The sequence below is a fragment of the Grus americana genome, chromosome 3, assembly GCF_028858705.1.
Source record: "Grus americana isolate bGruAme1 chromosome 3, bGruAme1.mat, whole genome shotgun sequence".
Lineage (NCBI taxonomy): Eukaryota > Metazoa > Chordata > Aves > Gruiformes > Gruidae > Grus > Grus americana.
The window spans coordinates 85,556,442-85,569,304 of record NC_072854.1 but is presented as its reverse complement, the minus strand read 5'-3'; positions in this window follow the sequence as shown (position 1 = coordinate 85,569,304).

Here is a 12,863-nt window from a genome sequence, read left to right as displayed (position 1 = left end):
CGAGACATGACGGAATTCACATTACCCTGAGCATCACTCTTAATTGTTGTGGTCAGAAATTACCTCTTCTTTGAGAAGGTGCAGTGGTCCAGCTGTGCTACACAGAGCTGTTGTGTACGAGGCTTTGCCGTTCTGTGGCTGTTGTTTGTGTTTGCCTATCTCTCACTGAGATGTGAACAAGTAACTCTAATTACAGATGTAGTCTCAAACTAAGTCTCACAGAGTTGGCTGAGATAAACAGTAGGGACTACCCTCATCCCTCTGTTTCTTATGCTTTTGGGCATCAGATGGATTTCCAAGGGTGTGGTAGTGGGTTTTTCCCAGTAGATACAAAGATGAGTTCTAAGTCTCTACCACAGATAGAGCAGTTATTTTATGTAGCACTAACAGGTTTCTAAAATTACTTAATAAAATCAATGATGCACTTTCCTGCTTTTGTCTTCATGGCCAAAATTAATCAATGGATGAGAGAAGTTAATATCTTAATTTCTTTTATATTGTGTGACCAAAAAAACTCTTATGAAGAGCTGCCTTTCCTTCTCGACAATGAACATAATGTTTCTTCTGTCAATAATCCTGACTGTCACACTTACTTTCAGGTACAAAGATTGAAAAAAAAAGTCTTGTAACCTTCTCCTTTCTTCTTGATGGTGTTTTGATCTGGTCACAGTGAAAAAAGGAGAAGATAGGGCATAGCTCAGAGTGGGTGTGGGAGTCAGTGGGAGCACCTACTTCCCTTTTAATGAGTTTAGCTTTCTTTGGAGAATTCTTAGATGCTTGGGTGAGGGGTTCTTGTCCTACCACCTACTTTTTTGTGCTGACATAATGCCTTGGGGAACTGTTCACAGAAATAAGACTGAAGCTTTATGTTATGAGAAATTCAGGCCTGTAAGAACTGTATTGGACAATAAATATAAATTAAAGTAGATGGCTTTGGGATTATTATGGGGCTTCCTTTTTCCCTATGGTAATATGGTGCAGTCTATTTTCCCAGCTGTGTCTGTGCAGCTGATTAGAAGCAGTTGTAGAAAAGGCAGTGCCCAGGTGCTAGCACTAACTGTGCTGAAAGGGCCTCAGAGCTGCTGTTTGTGAGGAGCTATACCAAGTAAGTAAGAGAGAGGAGAGAGGAGAGAGAGAGAGAGAAAGAAAGAAAGAAAGAAAAATTTTTCTAGGTATGGCATGGTCTTCTAAATATTTTTTGGGAAAGAATCCTCAGTTTTCCGAAAAAGTTTTAAATGCATTCATAGGAAAAGGAGCATCTGTCTTTTCAATGCTGTTGCCTTCCTTTTTTTTTTTTTTTTTTTTTTTAAATAGCTTGTCAGGGAGATCTCCTTGAAAAGTGTCCCTGACTAATAATTCTACCTTATTATTCCTTTTGCGGTATCCTATTCTTTGTGCATAGTGGCTAAGATGCTATTGTATTTGGCACTACAAAACTGTATGCTAGAGATTGTCCTAGAGACTTAGCTGTAGAGGATGTATCTTTCAATGGCTGTCTGTGGAAATTCACTTTTTTTTTTTTTTTTTCAGTGACTAGTGTTTTCTATCTCCTAAATATTTATTTAGCTGCTCTTCATTCAAACTCTGACAGTTACTTGGCTGGATTAGTTGCTTATGCACGCTTTCTGCCTCTTGCTGTGTTAATGATCTCAGGTGGCGGTGCTTCTGCAGAGTATCATTACCTGGTAGCAAAGTTCATACTGTCTTTGGTGCATACTGGCTTTGGTCTTTAGCAGTTACAGTTCTGTCCCTGCTTCTCTCACCTCCTTTCTATATAGGATGATACTATCCCCCAACCTTATGTACATGTGTCTCTTGACTCAGCCTTCAGAGCTCATTCATTCACTGTTGATTCAAAGTGACAGCTGTGCCATCAATCTGTTTGTCAGTTTCCCCCCATTTGGTGTGCTGGAGCATGCTCTCCTTCCCACATATGCTCAAAGATGCTGTCTGGCCTTGTGCTCTGCAGGTCTGCTGCACCTGGATCAAAAATTGCAGGTAGACTCCATTGGTATGAGCACTCAGTGTTTCAATGGCGAAACTCCTATCATAGGAAAGTAAACCCACGGTAGAGAATTCAGGCAAGCGATGTTTGTAGACTTAGGACAATTCGTATCTAGTGTTCTGTATCTGCGGTGTAACTGGCAACAGGCTTGTCACTTGTTTCAGTATTGTTTGGCTTTCTTCATTCTGGTTACTGTTGAATTTCAATATTTGCCCTTGCTGACTGCCACATTGCCGAGTTTGACAGGTTGTTGCCAGAATTTGAGTCTGCTGACATAAACTTTGCATATATGTAAGTAGAGATTCAACCAATGGTTATCCTTGTTAGAGTAGTTCCTGCTTTGTGTATAGTAGAAGATTAGGAAAGGCTGCCTTTTGAGAGAACGAGAACAGCTATATCTGATATTTATTTGATGGATCTTTCAAAGAGTTGATTGTGCTAAACTTTATAGCACAAAAATATCCCCTGGGTAAGGTGTATGTTAAGTTGAAATATTGATGCAACGAAAAGTAACAGTGGTTTTCCTTATTTAGACTGCTTTGTATTTGTACAAACTGTAAGGTAATTATTTCTGTAAAAATAGCAAGTCAGTCAGCACTTGATACTTACTGAGGAGCCATGCTATTTAAGGATGATAAAAATCTTCAGAGATCCTTGAACAACCCAGACTGGAACCATGCAAAATTAGCATTGTGTTGAGCTATGTGTCATGCTTCTACAAAATGCATAAATTACTCGCAATGAATCTTACTATTTAAGTGCTTTCTGGGGTAACTGTGTATTTCCTGAGAATTAGAAAAGAAAAAATTTCTACTCCCAGCATAAGTCATGCCGTAGTAATTTTTAGCTAGCATAAACCAGAGGCAATTGAAAAGTGCTGCATCAGTGAATCTGTGGGCTTCTTCAGGAGGACTGCTCTGTCAGGTTTTAATTCTTGTTAAAATCATTAGTATCTTTAAAAGGTGCAGCAGTTCTTTATATCAAATGGCTAGAAAAATCAAGAACTTTTTTTTTTCTGATTTTGTGTTGTATTTGTTGAGTTACTGGCTGCTTTACAATGGATGTATAAAGATAATTTTCCTTTCTGAGAGCCAGACTATCCATAGAATTGCGTAGGAAACAACTGAGCAGAACTTGCCCAGGGCATATTGCTACTGTCCTCCCGTAGCACCATTAACACCAGAAATATTCGTTTATTCGGTGTCCTTTCTGATGTTCCTCTGAACTCGAGTGTTCAATATTCAATGAAATAAGAGTATCTCAAGTGGAAAGAGATACCATGTTGAGATTGGAGTTCCACATATCCTTTGATGTCCTATGAAGGCATAACTCTGTGTATTTTCTGATAGAAATCAATCAGCCTATCTACCTGACCCCTTGGAGAATTCTTAACAACTTAAAAAAATGCATGATAGGAAGTAATCTTTAAGCCGAAGTCTGAAATATTTCATCCGTTTCTCCTTATACCTCACAGACTTGCCATAGTTGTGGCTTTTTATGTGACATAGTAATCAAAGGGGCATTGTGCATTTCTGTGTGAGTGATTTTAAAAAGTAAAACCAAATGTAAATTCTAATAGATAATTCTAATCTAGGTTGTTTTAATTTATATGCAAATACTAACTAACACATTCTGTGCACTGTTTTTCCAACCCTAACAAGTTACAAACAAACACTGGTGAAACAAATGCTATACAAAAATTTATTACCAGAGTAATCAAAATTGACAATTTTATTTGTGGACCTTTAGAGTCTCTGGCCATGAGTCTCCAGTTTTGGAGATCTATTTAAAAATAAAGCAACTTTTCTCTAGCCCTCTTTGGAGGGGAGGGAAAGCAAAGCAAGTTTTCTTGGATAGTCTTCAAAACAGAAACAATCTATTAATGTTGTAATCCTGGCAGCATTCTCTGTGGGTTGAATAATACTCTTTCACTGATGTTTTGACTTCTGTGGAGATATTTGAAAAACAACAGGTACCATCAGACTGAGAGGTGTGGTACGAATGGGTAAGCAGGAACCTTGGTGTTTTGAGCACTGTTCTTCTACCCTACTCAGAACACTCATAATCAACACTGTAGTGATGATGTAGAGCAACAATGCAGGTTCATTCTTTTCCTGCCTCTTGTAGGCCTGGGACATCTATCCTTGCTGTAGATATCACTGTTCTGATGAGAGAGGTGGGTAAGAAAGAGCTGCTGAAAAGAGTTACCTGCAGGTGGTGAAGGTGAAGTCAAGTATTTTGCAGGTGTTTGTTTCATGATAGTGACGGTGACACCAAGAGGATCAGACACCATATGGATCTGTCAAGGTTATTTAAGAAAAAACACACCATGTACGGAATTGGAAACATACTTGCAGTAGCAATAATAACCTCAGGAACAGATCAGTATGTGTGGTCTCACTTGGTCTTGAGGATGCTGCTTTGGCGGTTACCAAAAAGCAATGGAGAGGGTGACAGAATAAGCCATTTCCTGTAAAATGGGAAGTCAAGGTCAGAACGGAAATGTTTTCTGTTTCTTGAAATATGAAGTCTTTTTGAATATAAATTAAGCCAGATATGTTAATGTAGAGTGGGTTGTGCACATGACAGATTTGCTCACTGTAGCGTTCTTGTCCACTTTTGATTCTTTTGGATATGAATGAGGGAGGCTAGTGATAGGTTGGGGATCATAAGTGCTAAGCCTGGCCTTGATTGCAGTGTAGTCCTTATAGATGAGGTAGCAAATGGGCCTCCGCGTTCAGAACAAATCATAAAGCAGAAGTGAAATACAGTCAGTACATTTGTGTGAGGTGTTTACTTTGAGATAATATTTACTTACACAGTGGAGCATGCTGCTCTGTTGCATGACAAAAGCACACCTAATAATCCTGCGCTGGGAAGTTCTTTATTTTCTAAAGGTAAATATTTTGTTGTATATGCAGGAAGGAGAAAAAGGATGAATATCTAGGAGACAAATGTGAGGAACAATGTGAGGCAAAATCTTGATTATCAATCTTCCCAAAGGTTTCTGATTTGCATTGATTTTTTTTTTTTTTAAATTACTCCATGTACGTTATAATATGTCTTTGATTACATATCAGCATATGTGGTGATGTTGCTAATGTAATTCTCTGAAAGTCCAATGAACAATTACAACATGGATTACTGAGTTTTTCCATAGTGCTTTTTGCTTAAATGCAGAGGCATATAAAATTGAAGAAAATCCAATTAAACTTGGCAGGCAGTTGCTAGTTTAAATTGGTTCAAACAATTGGAGAGAAGATTAAAAAAATAGTAATCAGTAATGTTGAAGTCTTAACTTTTTTTCTTCTTTTTTTTTTTCTTTTTTACAGTTAGCGTAAAAAAGACTTTGGGTCAGCCTTAACAATTCCATGTGAGAGTCAGTTTGATTTTAATGTCATTGAAGATTGTCTCCAACTTCTGTTCCCAAAAGGCCTAGATGAATCTATTTCAAGGTGATACTGAGTTAAAGGTTAATAGCAATAAAGAAGGAAATAGGGTGGGGGGTGTGATGGGAGAAGGGTTAACTCAAATGTCTTACAGGCTTGACTTACTAGCTTTTAGAGGTTAATTTGTAATAAAGAATTTTGTGAAGTATTGAATTTCATGAACTACTGAACTCTGTTCCCATGTAAATTTAAGCCTGCATTCTTTCAACTTTTGCGGAATACCTTTAAAAGTTTAAACCTGTATAGGTGAAGAAATGCTAAAACCAGTATTTGGTTCATCAGCACAGAATAAGATTCGCTACAATAATATTTTCTTCTTAGAGCAAGGTGATGCAGGATACCAAGGTTTTAGGTGTGTAGACAGTCTGTAGTGAAATCTAAGTCAGCAGTGCAGAGCTGTACCAACTGACCTTATGAAGATTTGAGAACTGAGTGGCTTTTGGTGTGCTGTTGTTTCAGGAAGGGCTTAGAAATACTTACGCAGTATAGAACTGGATGAAGGGGGCCTGGGTTTACCTTACAGAATTTTTACTGTCTAGAAGTTAGATGTCTAGCCTAAGCTAGCTCTCTAGCTTCCTTCTATAATTAATGGAAAAAAGTAGGTACCTCCAGAAAGCTGGAACAGGTGTGTCCACCAAAATGTGACTGGCAGAAAAAGGTAGATGAGAAATAATTTGTTTCTTTGTGTCTTTCATATATTCCTACAGTGAATCATTAGGTGAGAAAAATTCCCTCCTTGAGTCTTGCAGGGCATGGCACTGATAATTCTGTCCCACAAACTTTAAGATGATAGTGCCTATCACCTATCTTTCCTACTTAATTTAAACCATTTTTGTAGATACTGTTATATTAGACCTGGGTAGAAATACCTGCAATCACATAACCTGCTGAAAGAAAGTAAGGATTTCCTATGAGGATCTTCTCTTCCATGATGTTTTCAAGTATTTCTAGCATTCTAGTCATTAAAGTGGTTCCTCTATTCTTAGTTTTAAGACTTTCTTCAAATTGCGGTTATTAAACTGGAGTTCTTAAATAGGACCTATTGTGGATATTTTTTCATAACAAATCTCACTGAACTCAGGAATGCTACTTTGTGAATTAGATCTTAGCTGTGACCTGTGGTCTTAGCTGAAAGTAATTAATGAAAAAGAAAAAAGACAAGCCTAATTTCTGTAGAAGATACCAGATAGAATGAGAGGTATGTAAAGAATTTTCCTCAGGAGCAGTAGGAGGAAGGCTGTAGCAAATGTGTGTTGGCTTTACACAGAACCATTACCAGCAGACTGACAGTGTTCAGCAGTTCAGCTTATGAGCTAATGATAGAAACTAAAATTAGTCATTTATAATAAGTAAAAATGAAGGACCCAATGATTGGGGCGGGGGGGGGGCGGGGGAGAGGATTTTCACACAAGGTTAGTGTACTATTAGGTTCTGTTACAAAGTTTTACTGACTGAAGGTCTTGTATTTAGGGGTTGTACTTAAGAGGGGGAAAAATGTTGTTGAGAGTAGTAAGTTTGTGCTGTTCTAGTTCAGATCGCCAATCCACACAGAAAACCCCATACTTTCTCCCCATATTCCCAATCCCCCCTGCCTTTTTTTTTTTTTAACGTAGCCGGTACTGAATATACGTAGAAGAGAGATGAAGAATCCCTAACTGGTAAATCATTTGGTATTAGATTCCAGCCAAAACTTTGAATAGTGAAGTCTATCTGATATGTTTTGATTGTCCATATAAGTAACTAAGACTTTTGTGAGTCTTTAATTTTTACTTCAGTGATATGTGGTATAAAGAAAGGAAAGCAACTTTTCCTGTTCAGAGAGGGAAGACAGACTTTAGACTTTGCCTTTTGTTTCCAGGAAGGAACTATTTCTTCTTCAGATAAAGTCATGTTTATTTTCTTAAATTACTTTCCCCCCCCGCCCCTCTCCCAGCCTCTTTAGCTTGTGAGCTGAGAGCTTGCTAGGAAATGTGGGATATTATCCTCCACCAAAGTATGCTAGGAGGGCTTGTAGGAGTCTGCAACAGGTTGAAGACTTAGCTGCTTAACCCAGACAGTCCAAGAATGTAGAAAGTCACCCTTCTGTCTTCCTTGTTCTTAGACTTGTCATATTTTATTCATATGTTTAAACCAGTTGTACAGCTGAGAAAGGTACCTCTGTGGACAAGTGACTCTGGGATTACTCAGCAGTGTAAAACAGTATCTGTCCTCCTTCAGATCCATGTACAATCTGTCTCTCTGCCTACACACAAGCTCTCACTTTCCTTCTAGCTTCTTTCCCTGTTCCAGTGTCTACTGCTTTGGATTCTCAGTTCATGTCCTTTTGTTAGGACCAGAGAGTTCTAGTATTGCTTTCCCCTTAAAACTTCCTTGTGTTTTTGAGTTTGCCTTTCCAGGAGTAAAGTCCTTTGCTTTTCTTCCCAATCTGTTCCTCTCCATCTCTTGTGGCACCTTCATATGAAATACACAATTTCCTTCTCCCAAAAAGACAGTGGTTCAAAATGTAGGATCTCTGGCCTCCAGCGTGGCTCATAACATTTCAAACAGCAAATGCAGGGAAATGCCTGATCATGGCAGCCTTCACCATCTTGGTGAAGACTGTAAAAAATTCAGCCTTGGACCAACACCTTTTGTGGGAATAAATTCAGCCTAACAGTTTTTTGTAGAGTTCTAAGCAACTTCAACACTTTTGGGAGAAGTGTTAGACAGCTTTAATAGATGATATTACCAGCCTTTTTTGTGCTTGCTTATTCATTCCCCTAGCATTGCATGTTTTACCTTGGCAAGTGAATCTTGTCAGTACAATTCCATCATGCTGTAGAAGTCAGGAGATTTGCTAACACATTAGAATTTAACTGAAACAGAACTGGGTTTGGGTTCATGGAAAGGAGAAATTATAGTCTGAAACAAATAATTTTTGCAGCAAGAACAACTAAGAACTATTTTTACAAGACATTGAGCACGTACATTTCTTAAAGAGCCAAGGACTTCTCAACGTGACAGCACTTGCCATACAATTGATAGGAGAGTTACCTGCTTGAATGAGGAAGAGTATCTGTACTAAACTAAAAAAGGTTATTTTAAGTGTGTAGCTCTTGCCTTTGTGATTTTTCAGTACTAGATGTGTTATTTTCACAAACTGTTCTAGTTCAGCTTATTTCTCCCCCTATCTTTATTTAAAGGAGTGGGAAGGAATCGCACATCTTTATTGCATCTTTAATATGATAGTCTGAAAATAATTCTAAGTAGAATATTCACAGTAACGGTAACGAATAAAGAAGCTGTTATCTTAAACCTTGTTACTTTTGTACTGCTACATCGCAAGATATGATATCACTCTCAGGGAGAGCTCAGGAAAAGTTGAGAGCACAGTCTTTCAAAAGACCTTGCTTACAGGACCATGAGTCAGTTGTTCGGACAACCCATGTGAAATGATTGTATTTCTCCTTGAGCACTAACTGGAACAGGGCTGGGGCATGGACCAATAACCAGTTTAGGCCTTAAGACTATATCTGTGTTAGGAAACTTAGCAGGGCTAGGATTGTGTTTCAGGACTGTCCAGTGAATCCATATTCGGTGAGTTTCCTGGCGTGCTTTTAACCAGAGACAGTCATCTCTCTTTCTCACAATGCCTTGAGATGGGTAGTGTGGGCTATCGACCATTTCCAATAGTTTTGAAGGAGGGCAGGTTAGCCATGTGGTTGTAAGCTGTTGTGCCACACTTCCTTATAGTAAGTGAATGGAGAGTAGTCTGTCTTTAAATTATTTTATTTTTTTTTTTAAAAAAAGCTAAACAATCTGCAAATAAGAGAATGGAGTGTTGTCTGTAGCTTTTGAACTTATAAAATTCAGGGAAGTCAGTGGAAATTTTGCCTGAAGTTGCTGAAACAACTTGAAAAGCAGTTCTATATGTAAAAACACCTTCACCTAACACTGATATTCAAGTACTGATTAGTGTTCAGAAGTACCAGAAAATAACTTATTCCTTAGTGTTCTGGTTTTCCCCACAAAGTATATTAATTATCTGCACTTGAATTTAGTCAAAGCATCAGGATCTACTTTTCAATCTTATTTAAAATCCAAAATTAAGTGATAAAGAGAATAGTTAGATTAAAATATCAAGCATCCTTTTCCTAAACACTCTCCTCTTAAGGGACCAGTGCTTGCTAAACCTATGGTAGAGTTTGTGTTGAACACTGAGTTTTGAAAAGCTGATACTATTTCCTGTAGAAGTAACATTTTCCTGACAGCCCACCGAAAATCCAGGTCTGCATAGTTTGTGGAATGTGTGAAAGCCCTTGCCTTACATGCTACGTGTTTCAAAATACAAAGCAAATGCAATTTTTGGCTTCAGAAATAATACATTTTCTGTTTGAAATTGCTCATGTTTTGCTGTATTTGGGTTTTTTACAAACCCTTCTTTCTAGTTTCTTTCCCTCATACAAAACAAACTTCTGCAGTCCTAGGAATACCACATCTAGCTTTTTTTGAAAGATGAATGTCTCCAGAGAGAAATGCCTTTCTGCATACTAAAGCTGTTTTCTCTTTCTCTTACTGTGTCTCCACCTCCCTCTTTGGCAATAAAATCCTATTTTATGTCTTTTTGTTCTGTTTTTGATCTAACTGTACTTGACTTACTATGGGTCAGGTTTTTTACTACTATCTCTCTCCTTTATGTTCGTCGTCCTAATTTTGTCTCTAATCTTTCATCTGCTTGCTTCATACCCGCAAGTTACTCAAACCTGTTTTGCTCCCTGTGCCAGTGTGTCTGTCTTAATGCTATTCACCGAGTAACATACCCAGTCTGTCGTTGCTCCCATTTGTGACCCAGGGTTATTGCACTCTTCTCTCCCATAGTTATCTCCTACATTCATATTAAATATCTCTGTTGTGTTATGTGTCGGAAACAAGCTCCCTGCGTTCTTAGGATGCCACTAGGATGAGGTTTCAAAGAAGCCTTTCAGGTGGGATTCCTCAGGGTCAGGAGATCAAAGCCCCTTTTCCTTAGTGTACCTCGAGGAGCTGTGGTTTCTGAGGTCTTTGCCATGAAGGCAGGATGTTGAAAGCTCTGGAATTACCAGGCCTGTCCTCGCTTCTCAGGTGTCCTGCTGTACAAGTCAGGAATCTGTGGCTGTCCTGAGAAAGGCTCCTGGATTTTTCTGCACTTTGGGGAGGTGGTTGGAGCCCTGTGCCGATGGTCTGAGTGCTCCTGAGCTCCTGCCTGGCTGGGTGGTCTGGCAGAGGGCCCCACCTTGGACAACGTTCCCAGATAACTTGAATTAGCAGCTACCAATATTTGAATGCACTTTTCCAGATGTTTTGTCCCAATTTAAATGATGACAAAATCTGAACTTTTCATCTTCACCGAGACGGGGGCAAAACAATTTAGAAAGCTTTTTATTTATTTATTTATTAAATCGTGTGGGATATTGTTAAAGCTTTAAAAACACGTAAGAAATATTTATTTGCAAAGTTCTTTTGGGTGTGCACTGGCAGCGCTATGAATGCAGGTGTGATGGTAGACCACCTAGCCTTGATTGTTTCCATGCCCTAATCCAAGACCTGCTCAGACTGAATTATTCTTAATATTTTGGGCTATTTTCTTGATCTTCATTAATTTCCACTGCTCCATGCTGATACACTTCCTACCCCTCCCCACCCCTAGGAAATTTCTGAGCAATTTTAATTTGGGTCTTCTGTACAGGCATACTTAAGGACACAACCATTTAATTTCTCCTGTCCTTTTAGATAATGTGCTTGTTAACCATTTTTTACTTTATTTTATTTCTGGAGAGACTATATTAATGTATACATTTATACCTTAAAGAGTAAAACCAGTTTTTCCACCACCCCCCCCACCCCCCCCCGGAATATTAGTATAGTCTCTATTTACAATTAGCTGTCTGACTTTGAACAGCTTGGCCATATAGCAGCAACCATTGTGCTATAAGCATTGAATGTAATAAGTATGAACAGTGAGCCTTTGGAGAACAGAGCTTCATAGGGAACTTTATCTGTCACGGAAACAAATAGGTCAATAGGAGATAAACAATTGTTACATTTTTCAAAACAAAAAAATTCATTGAGTTGGTTGACCAGCACTTTGACTTCTCATTATTGAAAGGCAGTATATTTTTATCTATGGAGATATAACTAAAACCAAGCAGAATGTGTGTATCTTTTAAAGGGTGGTGTGGTTTTTTTTTTTCTTTTTCCTTTTAGATATATCTTTGGCAAACAAAGAGGCTACTTATCTAGCTTTCTTTTTTTCACTGCTTAAAAAGGCCACTGAAAACGTAGTGGTTAGACATGTTATACATTGCTTATGTTATGTGATCCAGGACAAGTTGGGAGAGAGGAGAAAAAAAAAAGTGACAGATCGTCATGGAAATAACTATCCTTGTTTTATCCTTTTGCTTCTCTCTCAGCCCTCCTCCCTGTATGAGCTATAGTAATAACAAATAGCTGCCTCTACTGAAAGGATGCAGTTTTATTACACACCTTTCTTTATAATATATTTCTTACAGTTTACTTAGTATGCCTGTATGTAAATTATTAAAAAAACCCCAAACAAACAAAAAAAACATCAAAAAAAGCGCAGGATTGTGAGAAAGAAAACTAGACAGAGGAAGGAAAGGATTGTTGCTGTCTCAGCACTGGAACACTGTAGCTGAAGGGTGAAATTCAGACCCCGGTGTGCAGGCTGGACTTTGAATTCACTACGCAAGAAATGAATTTTCCAGGTCAGTTAGTGTCTCGCTTTCTGAAGCCAGTGTGTTCCTAATGAGGGAAAGCAACACAGGAAAGGAAGAAGGTAGTTTCTCGGCAACCCAGAACTGACTCATGCTGCCAACATCATAACTAGGAGTTAGAGCCCTCCAAGGCTCTGTAATGGAGATCTTTGGTAATCATGACTACTTTCAACCTTTTCCCCATCTCTTTGAGAAATAAATCAGGAAGATACTATAGTTTATCTGCTTGTCCTGGATATAACTTAGTTGCAGTACAGCAGGGCAAATAGAAAGGGGTTCTTTCACATTTTACCTTCCTGAAAGAGAAGTGGGTTTGCCATAGCCTCTAGCAATTCCAGAAAGTGAAATCCTTTGTTTAGAACAAGACACAGCCAAACAAGACCCTGGACCCAAACCCTTGTATTACATCACACTGGTATAAATGATAAGAACCATGTAAGATTGGTGCCTAAAGGTGGATGCAGTAAATTGTGTTTGCTTAACAAGGGAATGGTGGAGATGCTTGATCATTTTTTCCAAGTCATGTAATTTAATTTACATAGATGAAATACTAAAGCAGAACAGTTAAAACTGTTAATTACAAATCACAAAGCATTTGGTGATTAGAGCACCATTAACTTGCATGAGAGTAATATATTTATATTTCTTTTAATTAAA